The sequence below is a fragment of the Hesperophylax consimilis genome, chromosome 13 (genome assembly GCF_061612785.1).
Source record: "Hesperophylax consimilis isolate HC1 chromosome 13, BYU_Hcon_1.0, whole genome shotgun sequence".
NCBI classification, from domain to species: Eukaryota; Metazoa; Arthropoda; class Insecta; order Trichoptera; family Limnephilidae; genus Hesperophylax; species Hesperophylax consimilis.
This window is the reverse complement of record NC_142848.1, coordinates 6,291,209-6,311,259: the sequence shown is the minus strand read 5'-3', so window position 1 is coordinate 6,311,259 and position 20,051 is coordinate 6,291,209.

Below are 20,051 nucleotides of genomic sequence, written 5' to 3'. Positions count from 1 at the left end.
CAGTCTCCTGGGAGAAAGGTTGAATCCACTATATATATATATTATTAAAAGAACGACAAACATCCCCGGGTTACGAATAACTAGACAATATTTTAAAAGTTCCTACTACCACCACAGTAAGCGGAAAATGTTGCCTGTGTTGTGATGTAAGCCAGCCAAGAAATTGAACACACCTGGGTGTTTTATCGATTGTCAGTTATTTACATTCCTACCAGACGACTTTGAATACCTAGCGTTGGATTTCAATAAAATAAGAACGTTGTATATTATTTTGTTAGCGTTCGCGTTAACGTCGGCGTTATTTACAACGGTTATATTTAATGTTTCACAATCGCCAACGACAGCGACGTTCGTGTTTTTTTACAGTCGTCAACGCTCGGAACTAATTCTTACACAGCCTCTCTGCTCTGTAATACCCGGCACGCTCGGCTGGTCGCAAGAGGCAAGAGACTCTGTTCCGAGAAGACACCAGGCCGTCTGCCTCTGCTGAGCCCTGTCTTGCGAAGTCGCCCACACACTTTGTTGTCCTTCGCAAATGGCCGGGTATTAATAATCTTAAATACGCATCGCTGATTCTTACTTCTTGTATATTTTTCTTGTTTCGTTGAGATTACAAGGGAAAAAAGGGGAGTGGTTCATGGCCTACGGCTTTTTCAGTCAAAACTAAGAAAAACCGACATTTTTTGTTCGTTTGCAAAGGTCATTACTCTGTTAAGTAATTCTAAGTTTAACGTATTTATCAATCAATATTAGTGAACTCTGAATGCGCAAAATAAAGTTGTTTGATGTCTGAATTTTTTTTTTAATTTTTCATACTTTTTCTTGTTTATATTTGTGAATTTATTGTATACAATGTACAAATATATATGTAAAAGTCTATTTAACGGTAGTTAATAGATAAATAAATAAAATTATAAACTTGTTCAACTCCTGTACGCAAATTTCACGATAATCAATTATCAATCAATATATCAATTTTTCGAAGTACGTTATTAATTTAATAATATGAAAAAAAAAAATATATATATAATTAGATATATAACAAAACCTAAGTGAGTGCTTATCAACCCGTGTCCTCCGTCCTAGACATAATAAGACTTGTATATATATATATGACACTAATCATCGAGTGGTTATTGTACCTACTGATTTATTTATTTATTTATTTATTTATTTAATATCAACGGTATATATATACCATAAACAATGATAACATGTCACAGTTAAAATCGTAGAAATATTTTTAAAAAAGAATTACAAATAAATGTGGCATTTGATTGTGAAATGACATTAGAGAGTAAGTAAGTAAGTGAACAAGAGATACAAGTACATAAGTTTCTATAGTGCAAATAAGGTAGAATTAGATTAAATTAATATTGATTGAAAAGATTTGATAGCATAGCCCTCTTGTACCTACCTTGCGTGCAGTTAAATAGATCTGCCACATCTGCGTATCTATTACTAACTTCATGCAACCTAGGTACAAGCGAGTGTTTGGAATACTCAGTCCTGATATTGTTGCATTTAAACAAAATTTTAGATCGAGTAGCTCTCGTGGGTATATGAAATTCAATGAGGTTAATTAAATCTGGACTGTCTATACTACCATTTACAATTTTGAACATAAATATTCATTATAATAATATTCATTATTATAATATTCATTATATGTAATTAAAGCCGGTTAGAAGCAGTTGGGACCCCTGCGCAGTTTTCACATAGAGCAACACAATTTTCTACCCTTCCATATTCAGTCTTCGGCCTCACAAATATATTAAAAATGACGCATACAATTAAGGCTCTGTAGTAAGCGTACAAAAAGAAGAAAAAAATGTTTGAAAGATATGTTTTTTTTTTTTTTTTTTTACAGTAATACCGCACAAGTGTAAGGAATATGATAATAATTAAGCGAAATTGATAGAAAAAATGACAAATGCATTAAAGTTACATTAAAAGAAACACTGTGATTTTTCTCATACCTATGACATGTTAAATAATAGAACAACATGTGATTTTAATATTTTTCGAAGCATACTTTACGACTTTTATCTACCGAGGGAATTTCATATAATTGCCGTTTCGGTTCTACAATTGTGTAGATATTATATTCGGAAACAATTTTTTTAAGAACTTAATAAGTTCAAGAGAAATATTTTATGTAATGAGTACGTCAAACTTATATAGTATCGTAATAAGATTGAAAATTAAAATTAAAATTATAAATGAAAAAATATTTCTCTGAGTCAGTCCATTAAAAAAGTAAGTTTCAATTTCGTAGGCAAAACTTCAAAAGATAAACCATTTCAAAGCAATTACTTGTGCACGATATTTTGGAGAGAATGGCTCGTTTTATCTATCTTATGCTCCACTCCGGGCCGTTGCAAAAGCTTATGTAGCGAAAATTATTTGGATAAAATATTCTATCGCAACTGCCTTCTTGCGCTACGTCTTTATTACTCCTTAATGAAGGCTAAACATTTAACTAGGGGTTGAACTGGGGAGAAATATTAAATTGATTTATGCGGAAAGAAGTACCCGTAAGAAGTGTTGCTGAATTATTGAGTTGATCGCATGAACCGCTTTGGTTTTAGCTCAGTCATCCGATTTTGGAATACTTTCAGTAATCAGTTGGGTTAATGGCCTCCGTGGAGGAGGGGTAAAACCAATTGAATTTGGGACCGGAAATTAATACTTGTACAACAAAAGAGAAATATTATCGCTTTGGTTTTTGATGTGTTTTGAACTGTATTCATTGTTAACCCCTTACACCTTATGTCACAAGGTCGGAGGAGTTTCGTTTTGCAATAAAATCCAAATAAATTGAATATTTCTGAACGTTTCCGAAAATTAAAAAATATTTTTCAAAGGTGATGAAATGCAATAATACATTTCATTATTAGAAATAAATTGAACAGTTTTTGCCAACTAAAATAATGCCATTGAAAAAAAATAAGCTTATTTTATTAAACATTTTTATTATAAACCTTAATTGTAGCGTCACTTTTTTTGTCGTTTCCTATAAAAAAAAATAATAACACATAAAAAGTTTCGTAAATTATTTTAATATTTCGGTTGGAACTTTAAGTTTCATAAAGGTGTACATTTTAATTATTCTGTGAGTAATTTGTGGATTTGAATATAAAACGTGGTGTTTTCTATTTCTAGCACTGTTTAGATCATATTTCTCACCATGGAAGTAAAGGACACAAAATTATTTATGTGAGAGCAAAAGATTATGAGTGTTCACAAAAGCGAACAAAAAAGCCTAAAGGGTTAACGTGATAAACCCACAAAAATGTTTTAAATTTTATCATCGTAATACACATGCCGCGTGTACAGTTGCAGAAATTTAAATTTAAAAATTATTGCCCCCTTAAAAGTGAGTTTATTTAAAAAAAAAACATCAAAAATAGCGTTCAATATCACATCTCTTTATTTATAAAGACTAATTTTCATTTAAAAATTATTCCCCCCTTAAGAGTGAGTTTATTTTTAAAAAAGCTTTTAAAAATAGCGTTCAATATCACATCTCATTATTTATAAAGACTAATTTTCATTTAAAAATTATTCCCCCCTTAAGAGTGAGTTTATTTAAAAAAAAAGCTTTTAAAAATAGCGTTCAATATCACATCTCATTATTTATAAAGACTTATTTTCAGTATTGCATTAGTGAGCCGCTACAATCCACGATGAAATGTTACTTGAGTTTTGTAGACGAGCCTATGATGAGCACTTAAAATTTTAAGTCGGACCTGAAAAGTCAGTTTTTTACAAACTTGTTTCTTCCTACCTTCCTCCTTCGCACATCACAAAACTCCTAAGCTGATGATATCATAGACCCACTGGATCCAAGTTGTGAGACTCTGGCTACATAACAAATGTCTGTCATCCTAATTGTCAGTTCACGGTCGTTTTTTTTCTACTTTTCTAATTTAATTCACTTAAAAATTCTTGCTCTAAATAAATTATCGCAACATATCACAAAAATGAGAGTAAATAAAAGATTTTTTTTAAGTGTTTAAAATATCGTTAATGCTTTATTTATATGACAGCAACTGTGAAAAATTATTCCTCTGAGTAAAAATAAAATGGTATTCCAACTCACGTTATCTACGTGCAAGCCGCCACGTTTTCATTCCATACTCTTTAAGAGTAAGAAGATAATTGTAATTCCTTGGAAAAATATTATTACTAAGCATGTGATTCATTACGAATTCTTATTATTTGAAAAAAAAAAGATGTTGCACAATATAAAATTAAAGTCTCAATCACTTATATGTGGTATGAATACACGTATATTTGTATATTTTTACCCCATAAGGCACAGAACGACGTGGATAAGGGTTTTTAAAACAGTGTTCATAAAAAAGCCAACAATTACTGCTGAATATAGGCTAAGAGAGATTTTAGGGTTTGTTTGAAATTTAGAATGATATTATGTAACCCTTGCCATGTTTATGCCTCCCCAGTCAGCCCTTAATTTAACCCCTGCGAATAAAATTCCCTACCCACCAATTTGCTAGATGCTTATTTAAAGAATGCAACCCTTTTCAAAAAGTACCACACTGATTCCAGCGTGAAATATTCTGCCGGCATTTTTCAATTTCGTTTAGGATAAGTGAAAAAACAAGTTAACAAATTGGGTAAATTAATTATGGCAACAACTCAAAAACATATAACGCATGACACGTAATCTGGGAATAAAAATGATTTCATCAAATCTTTTCGTATTTTTAAAATCCCTCTTGTCAACTGCTCAAAAGTATAATCAACTGTGATGAAAAATACACAGAAATGATGAAACGGTTGGATTCTTATTTATTTTCTCGTTTTTTGTCATTAGCGTTTTAAACTAGCGCGCTTTTCTCGGAAAAGTTTTTTTCCGCTTTGCCATTGACATTGGGAGTCGAGAATCTGGAAACGTTTTGAGAAAACTCTATAATTAGTTCGCAAGTCAAAGACCTATCGTTTTAATTGCGGCCTAGACTTCAAATTAACACATCTGTGTCGCAGATTTGTTCTCTTCAGAGCAAAGCTGTAATGAATGAAATCCTTGTTAACTTCATTTCCCCACAGTCGAATGGGTATGTTCAATTTGTTCTTGTCGCTTTTCGTAAAATCTGCTTTTGTTACTAGTACTGCTAATTTGTTAATCTCATAAGTTAGTAATTTTCAGGAAATGTGCAATAACGATTTTCGTAGAAAAACGAGGTCAACAACTCGAATTTACATGGTTAGAAAAGGTATGTTAAAGTTATTTTAACTTATTATTTGAATCCAGATAATTGGGTAGATTTTACTTTTTGCGTAATTAGTTTTCCTTCGGATCATCTAAGGATTTACCATACTTATAGAGTAATGCAAATTATTAAAAAAAAATAAAACAGTAAACCCTGTCTTAATATTACCCACGTTGTGGGAAAGTTGGCAAGTAATATCACAGTCCAGCTGTAAACCAATTTGGGGAATGCTTTTGAGTGTGCCCTGGTGCCGATGAGGTCATTGAAGCTAGTTCTTTGAAGAACTATAAAAAAAGTAAATTAAATAAACAGAGAATATCCACCAGAAGAATTTATGTATTTGTTAACATACATAAATTTGCAAGCAACATCGTGAATAAAAAAGGAATATAATCAGTGATTCAATTATTCAACAATCTGTTCGACACGAGTACGCCATAAAGAGAACTATCAAATATTTCCAATTTACAGAATATGATCAAAACAGTATGAATATTCATAAGGATAAAGTCCATTAAACCACGTTCGGTTCAGGGATAGATTCAAACGACGCGCGACGCCGGCGGTCGGGCGTTCAGGCGCGTCGCGGCGTCCGACGTCCGTCCGTATGACCTTAGCCGCAGTTGGCCCGCAGTTCGCACGGTCAAGGGCCGGCGCGAGGCCGAAGTTTCGTTCACTGCAGGCTGTTTACCCAACTAACTCGTATTATAAATACCGGTACTTTAGCACTTTTAAAGCTCTGAACTTCTTGATGATAATCTTTTATTTTTAAAACTTAATATTTTTTAATGTTATCCGCATGATGACTGGGAATTTTTCAGAATTTTTGGATTTTCAACAATGAGTAAAAAATCTTTTTGTGAGATTTCGCCTTTGAAAGTTTTGGAGATGAATTCAATGATATTTTTTTGTGAAAATGCTTTTCTTAAAATAAAAATATTTATATTCTACGAACTAAACAAATGTATGCTGTGCATGACTAGCACAAACAATAATACAATAGTTTTATTTTATGTTTGAGCACTGCTCGAAAGGTAAAGTTGGTTGTTTTGTTTGGTGAGCCGTACGTAGATTCGTTGTGGGTAATTTGAGGAGGGTTGCATTCATCAAGTTTAGTATTATCATAAATTCGAATTTGAAGAAACTTCAAGTAAAACCTAACCTCTCGTAACATGTATTAACTTCATCAATAATAAAGTGGCAATCAATGTACAAGTTAGCACACAAAATAAATGAAGTAGAAAGAATATTGGATTAATAAAACTATTGCATATTACACAAATAACTTCCCGTGAACTGTCCGGCAAGGCAACGAACTTTCAAACCTACTTGAAATAGTGCGGGTAAAAAACCGTCTGGTTCGAGTTGTAAATCAATCATTACACTCAAATGCAATCGCTTAAGTTTTGTAAGGTTACACTGAAACGTTTTAACGAACCACCACCAAACTATATTATTTCATTTTTTTTCTTTCTGAGACAATTTTTTTTTGAAGTGAAACTTCTTTAGGCGCGTAATGAATTTTCTGGGACGGAGTAAAACCGAGTCAGGATCGACACGAAAATGCGGGTACCCCCACCACCGCTCACCGTTCACTGTCCCTCTCTCACCATATGCGCTTGTTGAGGTGGGGGAGCCGCTCACGAACGTTCTCTCCCGACACGGGACAACAATCGATGCAGTTTTTGCACGATTCATTAAGGATTTAAGTGCTCATGTATATATCTCGCACTTTAGTTACCATAACCCAATTATCACGACATTAGGAAATGATATTCATGAAATTGACAATGAAAATGGCACATGATTGGTAAATTGTCATTGTAATTTCTTTGTAATTTTTAATTGTAATATTGTTATTTATGTAATATTGTATACTTGTGAATAAATTGAAAATTTTTGGAACTATACATTAATCGAACGTCATTCATCTATAAGAAAATATCAGAAAAAGCAAATCCATGCTTCGTCGTTGAATTATTTAACCTCTAATTTTCAAACTAACCTAAGAGAGAAAATAGAGATGATGAAATGAAAATAGAGAGAGAGGAATACTAGAAGTTTCACTTCTGTCTTGCGTAGGCTTGACACACCCACTTTTTTTTCAAAATGGAAAGGTTCAGAACCAGTGGGACTAAGACATCCTCAATCAGGGTATGTTGTCAGGCTGAAGGGAATGGAGAGTGACACGAGGTGGAGAAAAGAATAATTTGGAAGTGCCTGACTATTTAGATTGGTTTATCAAATATAACTAAAGTTATTTCAAGCAACGTTCCCATTTAGACTGGTAGTCTTTCATCGGGGCGATACTGAGAGTACGTACCGTTATGAATTTTAACCGTAATTAGTGAACTAAACAAATGCTAATAAAATATGCATTATTTAACGGTTGGTTGTAATTATTAGAAAATAGAGCAAGTTTATTATCTGTGATAGAATCCCACATCATAATAAATAATTCACTTTGATTTGTTGTAATAGATCGAATTATTTCTGGAAAATTTTCAAAACGTATTTCCAAGAGAAATATCGCTTCGAATCATCACCATATCATCATCCGTTATTACTGCATTTAAATTGCATTTATTATTAAATCGTGTCTGACAAACCATCTGCAAGTATTATAAGCATGTTGTTGCACAATAAGTGTTTCAATATTAATGTACTTAGAATGACACCACGCCTCCTGCGCTGTGCCTTCTCTCAAATCCATACAACCTGAATTATTTATTATTTTTTACAATAAATAATACGTACGTGACAACCACAATACATTTGTATAGTGGTTATCATAACGAAGGAATAGAAATAACGTGTATCTAAATTATCAATTAAAAAAAACATTTTTTTTTATTTTTATTTTATTTATTTATTATTTAACATTATAAATGATTACAATATGCAGACTTATAAATAATTTTTTCGTTATTATTCTATTTCTCCATAAGTTGAGCTCCAGGAGCTCGTGTTTATGGGAGGAGTCTTTACATTTAGTTCTAATGATTTTTTAAACAATAATCAAAAACTTTTGAAATAAATACAAACATAATATTAACATGGGTACACAAATTAGAAAATTGTTTTTTTAAAGATAATTAAAATAATACATCTTTTTACAGATTAAGTAATTAATTACATTCCCTTCTCAATAAATAAATGCAAAACTTGCCCAAACATTGAAATTATTACAAATAGTCAAAACTACCAGTAATATCTCATGTACCATGTCAAACTAATCAACTGAAATAAAATACCTCGGTGTAGTTATAGACCAACATATGAAATGTAACAAATACGTTTGAACTTGTTAAGCGCATTCGGAAATGTATTTATAATTCAAAAAAAGTGTATTATATGCTTGTCCAGTTATTAATTCGGTATGTAATTATTGGATGGGGAGGTGCATATGAAAAGTTGTAGGCTCTGTAAAAGTGGTACAAAGATTAATTTTCAAAACTATCAGGAATGTGCTCATTAAAAAAGACTTAATCAAAATTTACATGGCTCTCTGCCAATCACTGTTAGAATACGGTATTATCGGATGGGGCAGTGCAAATAAAAATATACTAAATCCACTAATTAAAACTCAAAAAGCCATGTTGAAAATTATACTGAAAGTTCCTGTAAGAACTAGCACTGACAAAATCTTCACCAATCTTAAAATCATGTCAATCAAACAACTATATTCTAAAACTATAGTCATTTACATTCATAAGTACAAAACCCAAGATTTAACAACAAACACGTACAATAGAAACACTAGATCTCATGGCCAAAAACTTATCCAACAAATAACTACTAATACAACTTTTGGGCAAAAAAGCTTCTTATATCATAGTATTAAACTCTACAATAAAATACCACTCTCACTCAAAAACCTCAACACTATAACATTTAAATCTCAAATAAAAAGCTGGATACTTAATATAGGGAGATCTGAAATAGAAAATATACTGATATCAAACACAGACTAAAACCAAATCTACTAAACTGAACTATCCAAAAAAACACTATCTTAATTATTTTAAAATTATTTAAAAACAAAATTATATTACATGATATATGATTATAATTAAATTCATATGTTACTTTGTTGTAATATTAACTTCTTATAATCAAATTATAATATGTAAATGGAATCCTCAGCATGGGAGATCTCAGTGAGGATATCATTATCTCTATATGTTACTAAGAAAAGAAGACAGTAAATCATTATTATTATTATGATTATTATATTCAAAAACAAGCTATGTTTCCTTCAGCAACGTTGTTCATAAACAATCTATGTTTCCTTCAGCAACTCTGCTTAAAAACAACTAACGTTTCCTTCAGCAACATTATTCAAAAACAACCTACGTTTCTTTCAGCAACCTTGCATAAAAACAGCCCACGTTTCCTTCAGCAACCTTGCTAAAAAACAATCTACGATTCCTTCAGCGACATTATTCAAAAATTACCTACGTTTACTTCACCAACATTGTTCTTAATTTTCGAAGTTCCAAAAATTGATTATCTATAAAAAATGATTCAATATTTTAAATATTAAAAGATAATAAATTTAAACTCAATTCATTATTAAGACATATAAATTATATCCAAATTCCTCTATTTTCGACACAAAAATGCATAATAATTATATTTAGAGAGGGATTGTCTTTTCGAAGAACTAAAAAGAAGAAATGAATTTGAATTATTCAAGAAAAAAGTAAAATAATGTTTAAAAAAACACACGTCACGTCATTAACAAAATGCAATTACTGCATTGAAAATGAAATTATATTTATACACCGCTATTTAATCAAAACAACGTATTTCTAAACTAATCTTCGTCAGGATAAATCTATTGTAATTTTTTTAATTAATGTTATCACATCCCATGCTAGTATATTATACTCTATGATATAATGTTAGCACATCCTATCATATACACTCTATAATATAACTCTACCACATCCTATACTAGCATTCACTCTATGATATAATGTTACTACATCCTACACTAGTATACACTCTATTATTTAATGTTAGCACATCCTATACTAGTATACACTCTTTGATATAATGTTACAACATCCTTTTACTATACTGGTATACACTCTATGATATAAATTTTACTCCCACACAAAGCTCAACAGCTAGTTCTTTTTATTGGCGTAGTAATACTGAAATTTATATGTCACTTAAAAAAATAAATTAATATATTTATTTTAATGCTGATTTAGGTAAAGGAAGAGATTACGTTATACGACTACACTTATATTAAATATGTCGATATTTAAGGTGAATTTGACGAAAAATAGTAGACCCGGAATTGTTGGGTAGAATAATATATTTTTCCTGGTTTGCTAGATTTGGATTTGGTGGAATTTGACGAAAAATAGTAGACCCAAGATTGTTGGGTAGAGTAATATATTTTTCCTGGTTGCTAAATTTGGTATTTTAAAGTCGATGAGATGCAGGAGTTCACAACAATCTACCTTAGATTTAATAATTTTGAACAAAAAATTGAAGTAATTTATTTTTCTTCTATATTCTAGGGAATTTGTTTTAAGCCTATTTATTAAGAACGTTTAATTTATGTGTTAAAGTCATTTTCAAGCAACGTTTTGTTTCCGAACCGGGTATATCACGTAAGCGGTACTATGTTTCCGAACCGGGGTATATCACGTAAGCGGTACTATATTTCCGAACCGGGGTATATCACGTAAGCGGTACTATGTTTCCGAACCGGGGTATATCACGTAAGCGGTACTATGTTTCCAACCGGGTTATATCACGTAAGCGGTACTATGTTTCAGAGTATCTATAACGCTGGAACGATGTGCAAAAATGTTATAGTAAAATATTCAAGCCTGGTTTTAAACCCGCGACCCCTAAATCCTTATCACATTAATACGTTGAATTGGAAGGTACCTGCATTGTCCCGTAGTTACATTAAGTACCGACTCTTATTCAAAATAGATTCAAAGAATAGTATTTCTATCGAAAGACAACGAAACACGTGTCGCTGTAAGTAATTAGTTTATAAGGTGATTTGTAAAAATGGAATTACTAGATATTGAACAGTAAGAAAATAATTTAAATAAATGTTTCATCAACACTAATATTTAAAAAACGAAAATATGTTTTACGGCCGTCGTCGTCAAGTTTATTATTCTCTCGTAGGTTTTCCACCGGGTCCTAAAATACATATCATTACTTAAGTGAATACCTGCTATCTAGGTATAATTTCAAAGCAATCAAATAATTATTTGAATCAGTAAAATTTCTGATAGTTATCTAGATAATTATGGGTGAATATTTTATGGTGCCGATTTGACACGGGAATGGATATTTTCTCACAGTCAACGAACTGCAGAGACAAATAATATGAATTTCTGAAAATGTGATAAATTTACGTTTTTTACGTTTATATGTTTTATCTAGGGCATTTTCTTTTTTTTTGTGAAAACTGCTCCCAACCGTCTGGAACCAGTGAGACTATCGCATCTCCAATTGTGGTAAGGTAGGTGAAAGGAAGGATATGGGGAAGAGAAATGTAGGGGAGTACCTGGTTCTTCAGATCTGGTAACCAAACACGACTAAACCATTTTTTTGTATTTCTTTGGCATTCACTATGTAACAATTTCTAGACATTTTTTGTTTTTAATGAGTTTTTATTATTCACAATGTACATTTGTTACGTATAAATTTTTTATAAAATTAGCGACCGGTTTCGACACGTCCGTGTCATTAACTAGCTATTTTAAAACTAAATTTTTAAGTGCAGAAATATGGGGTTTTATTTAGTTTGGTTCTTTGATGGGAGGGATTTGAGGGAGGGGGAGGGGGTTGAGAGGGAAACGGAGGGAGGAGTCAACATAACGGGGAACATTGTCAATAGAGGTGATTTGCAAGGTGCTATTATTTTATTTACTATATTAATGTTTGAATTAATTTTTTTGTTGATTTCTAATGTTTCTAATGCGCACAAATTAAAATATTTATTAATGTTAGAATGTTTAAACTTAGTTTTATCCCGGTTGAAGCTATGGCCTGTCTCTATCAAATGATTAGCAAACTCGGAGAAATTATTATTTTTTAAACATAGTTCGTGTTCCCTAATTCTGGTTTTGAAATTTCTTGTAGTCATACCTACATACTGCGAGTTACAATCATTACACTCTAAAGTGTATATCCCATTTTTATCTAATTTATTTGAAACATCCTTGTTATTAATTAAGTTTTTTATTTTAGAATTAGTGTAAAAAGCTGTCGAAATATTAACTGGTAACAAGCGGGATATTTTTAAGGATAAGTCGCCTGTATAAAGAAGTTTTTTATATATTAGATTTTTACTAGATTGAGTGTTATTATCTCCACTATAAATGTACTTTTTAGAAAATATTGTGGTTTGTTTCTTATTAACTAAACGATTAATTATGTCAGGTTTATATCCGTTGTTTAGAGCTATTTGTTTTATAATGTTAATTTCATTATTGAAATTCTCCATATTTAAAGGGACATTAATGGCTCGATGTATCATTGAGTTGAAGGAGGCGAGTTTATGGGACAAAGGATGAATTGAAGAAAAAGGTATAACACAGTCAGTGTGTGTAGGTTTTCTATAGATGTTAAAAACACACTTATTATTATCTAAGCTGATGCTTAAGTCTAAAAAATTAAAATTGTTATTATCGTTATGTTCCAGTGTGAATTTTATACTTTGGTGAATGTTATTAATAAAAGTGAGAAAACTAAAAAAAGTCAAAAGTCAGAATGTTATTAATAAAAGTGACTTTTTTTAGTTTTCTCACTTTTATTAATAACATTCACCAAAGTATAAAATTTACACTGGAACATAACGATAATAACAATTTAAATTTTTTAGACTTAAGCATCAGCTTAGATAATAATAAGTGTGTTTTTAACATCTATAGAAAACCTACACACACTGACTGTTTAAAGGTTACCTTTTTCTTCAATTCATCCTTTGTCCCATAAACTCGCCTCCTTCAACTCAATGATACATCGAGCCATTAATGTCCCTTTAAATATGGAGAATTTCAATAATGAAATTAACATTATAAAACAAATAGCTCTAAACAACGGATATAAACCTGACATAATTAATCGTTTAGTTAATAAGAAACAAACCACAATATTTTCTAAAAAGTACATTTATAGTGGAGATAATAACACTCAATCTAGTAAAAATCTAATATATAAAAAACTTCTTTATACAGGCGACTTATCCTTAAAAATATCCCGCTTGTTACCAGTTAATATTTCGACAGCTTTTTACACTAATTCTAAAATAAAAAACTTAATTAATAACAAGGATGTTTCAAATAAATTAGATAAAAATGGGATATACACTTTAGAGTGTAATGATTGTAACTCGCAGTATGTAGGTATGACTACAAGAAATTTCAAAACCAGAATTAGGGAACACGAACTATGTTTAAAAAATAATAATTTCTCCGAGTTTGCTAATCATTTGATAGAGACAGGCCATAGCTTCAACCGGGATAAAACTAAGTTTAAACATTCTAACATTAATAAATATTTTAATTTGTGCGCATTAGAAACATTAGAAATCAACAAAAAAATTAATTCAAACATTAATATAGTAAATAAAATAATAGCACCTTGCAAATCACCTCTATTGACAATGTTCCCCGTTATGTTGACTCCTCCCTCCGTTTCCCTCTCAACCCCCTCCCCCTCCCTCAAATCCCTCCCATCAAAGAACCAAACTAAATAAAACCCCATATTTCTGCACTTAAAAATTTAGTTTTAAAATAGCTAGTTAATGACACGGACGTGTCGAAACCGGTCGCTAATTTTATAAAAAATTTATACGTAACAAATGTACATTGTGAATAATAAAAACTCATTAAAAACAAAAAACGACTAAACCATTTCAATAAATGTTTCAATTCTGAATGGTGGTCAAACACCAGGGCGACACTGAGAGTATCTTTTACTCTTTATTTTAATTAATAAATTGTGAAATAACACAAAGACATTAACTAAATTATACTTGCGCGGGCCACGATTTGAACCCCCAACCTTCGGATTGCTAGTCGGGAGCCTTACCCCTCAACTTACTCGCTTTTACCTAGATTACATGCAGTTGGCAATGTTTTCTCAGAAGTAGTTGATGTGTTCAACTGCACGGAATGTAGTTACAAAAAGGCTATAGTAACATACCTCATAAATAAATATGTATATTAACTTGTGTTATATTAGTGCTAAATTATTATATTTATATCACATGTTTGTAAAAGCCACAATGGGCGTGTAATATAAATAAATAAAAAAAAAATCAATTATGTTAACCTACGAAGTTAACTAAATTTGTCTAAATTATCAGAAAGGCGAAAAATATTTGATCTTCTTTTAGTGTATAAAATTATTAATTCTATGTTTGACAGCCCTGATATTATATGTTTGCTGTCACTACATGATACTCCCAAACATACTAGATGGAATATTTTATTTCACAACAATAACTTTGTATTCAATTCAGTTATCGAGAGGGTAAATAGGCATGGCAATGAGTTTATGGATGTCGCTGATATTCTTGTTCTAATTCTAGACCCGTATAAATCCAAGTTCAGCAATTTTCGAATCATGTAAATAACGAGTAGGTAATCATAATTTAAACATAATATGCTGATTTAAATATACAAAATATCTTTTTATAATTTATTTTTAATTTTTATTACACGTGTATAAATTTAAAGAGTTTCTTTTAAAGTTTATTGTGATAATAACTTAACTCAATTTTACTGTATTTTATGCTTTATTATTTGTGTTAAACTGTGGTTTTAAATTTATTTTGTTATATTTATGTAAAAGCCCAGTAGGGCGTTGATAAATAAATAAATAAACTATGAACCAAAAAATCATTAAAAAATCGAATTTGGCCAATATTTTATAATTTAAACATAAATAAAAACAAACAGTTTATACTTATACTAGATGTTTGCTATGCCTTTTGATTAAAGGCTACATTAAAATATCTGAAGGACAGACTCAGCATGCCCACATTGCATCTGTGTATTAAAGACGGTAATCAATGGATTTTCAATCAGACGGGCCGCCCTCCTTTGTGGGGCTCCAGCCCAAAGGTGGCCCCGAAATTTAATTGCTTAGCGAACTTGAGATTTTTAAAAGGTTAGCAGATGCTCACTATTGAAGAATCTGCTTGACCTATAAACTTCACAGAATTTGAACAATTTATCAAATTTTGAAGTTGATTTTCAAGTTATTATTTTATCGTTGTTGGCCAGTTGTTCCACAAAACTGAAATAATAAAATAAAAACTTGAATAGAACCTTCACAGAACTTGAAAATCTCGTTTGAAATTTTATGAATTGTTCAAATTCTGTGAAACAACACGTCCTTAAATACGAACCACCCATAGATTAAAAACAGCAAATTGCGTAATCGTTATATTTGTAATTGTTAGATTTGTAGCTCTTCAGATAAGCTTCCTAGATAAACGGCAAATATTTGTTATGCGTATTTAAACTCTTTGTTTGGAGTTATTTCCACCATTATTAATTATTAAATATTATTTTTTTATAATTTATAATAAAACATTTAAGGAATGGAAAGGCATAAAGCACACCGACAAACCTACAAATAAAAACAAAAAAATCACTATAAACTTACCTATAATATTTTTGGACAAGTTTTGATCATATTTATAAAATTGAACAAAATAGTTAGTAAGTATAAACTCACCATAACTTGCGTTTTTTTGTACATCAAATTAACAACTCTCGAAAACAAACGTTCCTAAAATCATTTACTTGCCTCAGCATTTATTTATTTGCGTACAACTCTAAAGCATTAAATTACGTACGAAGGTGGCATTCTCAGGAGTCAATGATATTTAAAAAATCAACACAATTAATCGATTGTCAATGTCAAACAGAACAATCATCGAAGTGATCTATTCGCTGCAATTCATTGCTCCCAAATCAATCTAAAATGACTAGACAAGTCAAGATTGATTAATATTTTATGTTAGTTTATGAAAAAAGTGATAGCCAGTGTCATCTAGCGGTGAGAAAATGAACTACCGCCTCCGCCAGGTGTGCAGAGGTGTGTGGGTGTGTATTACACACACTTAACAACACGAATGTCTGCATGTGTTGGTGCGGGAATTGTAGACGAACTGGCACCGAGCGCGTCACGCCCCACCACTGACTCTAACCAACTGATAACAAAACAAAGACACGTTGAAAAAACCCGAACGACTACATACATTAAAAAATAACGCAGCAGTAAAATGAAATTACTTTTTGATGAACGATTATTAGTTATTTACTAATATAAGTTTTAGGTTCTTGCGGATCGACTGTTATAGACATGACAGCATAGCGAAAAAAATGTATTACAATTGTGCGCTGTTGCACGGGACTATGTTGTATGTGTTTGCAAGCAAAGTCTTGCAAGAGTTATTATGTTGTTTAAAAACACGTTTTATCACGAATAGGTTGTTTTTTATATGTGTTATTTATCTGGAAACCACGACAGACGTGATATCAATTATATAAATATGATAGATACTTATAATAATAACGCAAATAAATAAAACAATATGATTTTTCGGCTGTTACAATACCTAATATTTCGTCAGCCAAAAAGATATCTATACGCCGATAAATTTGAATGCATTATTGAGGTTCAATTGGTAGGAAGGGGTTTGCAGAGATATCAAAATGCATCTATTTGAATTATACTTCCCGACATACGATGGATCTGAACCTCACCAGATAGACTCGTTGTCAATGATGATGCATATCATTTTACTATACTTTTGGTAAAACAAGCGTACGCCTGCTGACAAATACGCATTTTTTAAAATATCGGCCTATCCAATCGAGATGCATATTCCTTCTCCGTATTCAATAGAAGACAGTAGTACTTCAGTTTAGAAAGAGAATTAGCGTAACAAACCCGTTCGTGTTTCAACGCAGTACTGCCGTACTGGGAGGAAGGTTTAATCCTCAGTCAAACCAGAAACACTAAATTGTAAAATCTATCAATAATAATTGATGTACCTCTAAAATATTTTATGCCTTATTGATTTTTTAAAACTTATATTAAAAAAAAACAAGTGTAAAAAAAAATATATTTTTGACAACTCACTTTATTTGCTTACGTTCTCGAAAGTTGTTGCAAGTCATTTTTGCAGCTCGTTATGAATATTATTTTATTGCTACATATAAAACAACATCCACAAACAGCACAAACATACAAAATCATCGGATTCTTCAAAGTGAATTATAATTATAATAAGTGTCTTATGTACGCTTCAAAGGACAGTAATTATTCCTTTAATGATTTAGTTCCCACAGTTTGTTGGGGCGATGACGTTATTTTGACGAGACGGACGAGGTGACAGGCGACGACAAACGCGCGCTAAAAATGCCAAGAAAAATGACTATAAATAATGAAACGCGTGTGCAATTACTTTGATCTTCGCCTCAGTGATTAACTTTGAAGTGAATCCGGTAATTACCTGGAAAGCGTTTGTTGGGACGCATGGTGGTCCCAACTAGGGATTGCAATACGGGGTTCAAGTTCATTAATTAACGGTTTCTGAAAAAAAACATTTATTGGCATTGAACTCAACGCTAAATTGAATTATTTCTTGATTTTACTATGTCGTAGATTGTTACCGCTATCTGGTCTAGAAAGCATTTCATGAGCCACTTGGTTACCCCAAATAAGTATTGCAATACAGAAATGCATAGAGAAATGTATAAATTACAATAGATATTAAAAATAATGGGTATTGTTAAAGACCCCGTATTTCGAATTTCTACTTAACATATTTCTTTTGAACACTTACAGTTTCACTAAAAACCGTGGTGAAAATGATATTCAATTGATAAACGACCGTGTCTGTGAAAACCTGACTAATTGACTTAAAGGTATATAAAATATCTTTAAATGAACTATTTTATATCAATTATTATTTTTTTGGTAAACTAATGATTAAGACAAGATTTTTTATGCATAGCACAAAGGGTAACAATTATTTTACTAGCAATAATTATTCGCCTAGTAATAATAATTAATATTTGACAAGTTCTAGTATTTCACCTAAAAATGTAGACAATTTGTCTCGACGCCATCTAGTGAGAGAGTTATCACTTACAATGCTTTGCTCATATAAAATAAAGTTGGTTGTTTTCAGGTGAATAAATGTAACAAGCAGTAATTTTTGATTGAAACACTAGTATATATTGAATTATTTCGCGGATAAGTGATAAGCCGCCATAGCTCAGTGGTCAGAGCTGTCGACCGGAAATCTAAGGGACACGGGTTCGAGTCCCGTTGGCGTCTTGTATCTTTTATCAGGAGATTTTCCAATGTGGATGAGTGTTTCAGGCGAATAATTATTTCTTGTAAAATAATTATTTTATATCAGTTTCTATTTTATCTTTCAATCAGTCAGGTTTTCACATGTACACTGTACACTGTACACTGGAAAATTTTAAAATTTCGATGAGAAGTTTTTTTTTTTTTTTTTTTTGTATTAGTCAATTCACCCTAAAAAGAGTGTTATGTGCCGTTAAAGTTAAGGGAGATGGTTATAATTTTATGGGAAATCTATACGGGAATAGGAAATCTCAAATATTGAAGTCATTCAAGTCTATGAACTTGTATAGAACTGAGAAAATTCGAGAATTGTTGAGAGAAAGTAAATAAGGAATACTAATGGGAGATTATTGATTGGTGGGTGATTTTTATAAGTAAACGATAAATGTCTTTGAAAGATGAATGATTTTTACAATTAAAGAAAACATGATCAAGAGTCTCATTTTCCATGCCGCACTGGCAGAGTGGACTATCAGGGCGATGAGAAGTTAATATTATTTCAAAACTTTGGGGGGTAATTCTACACGATATTAGAAGAAAAAAATCCTGTATTTCTTCACTTTAAAGATTTCGAAAGAATATTTACTATTTTAGAAACTAAACAAAATTGCCTTTCGATCTTTGCATTTGAAATATACTTAAACGATTAAAAAATTTATATCGTTATTTCAAAAGTAAAACAAATTTATATAAATCTTACCACAAACGTTACCAATAAAAATTTTGGATAAAGCAAAATTCAAAAAACACAATCCTTTTATTTGAGAAGTTTACAAGAAAGATGTTACTTCACCTTTTATTAGGTCCATACAATAAAAAATAATATAGTTATAATTCCCAAAGAATAACCATAACAATTTTGAATTCATTTTGGCACAATAAAGGCGTTGATTTTGTTTAAATTTTAATTTACATACACACGCAAAAGACATTTATGTTATTAAGAAATCATTTTCATTGAAGTGTTAATTAAAAAACAAGGTGTCTGAAATAACATCGATTTTCACGATAATATGAAAATTTATTCACAATTTGAAATTGAACGAATTAAAACTCATAAAAAATAAAACAAATATATTGAATGATAATACAATATATATTTTTTTATTTTTTTTATTATTTATTGTTTTTGTGTTTCGTTAGTAAATTTATTCATTTTCAAACTAGACAGTTTGAAAATAGCCATGAAAGCCGAAACAGCTGTAACAATAACAAAAAACCAAAAAAACACGCAGAACTTAATAATTATATTATTAAATTTGATTTTAATGAAATTTAAAAAAAAGTTAAAAGAATACTAGTGAATTGGTCTTTAAAATAGATATTTTGAACAAAAACATGTTCTTAATCACACATTACAAATGAAAAATCAAAGCTGTCATTTTCCCGGCAAAAACACGCTCATCAGGCGCATCAGTCTAC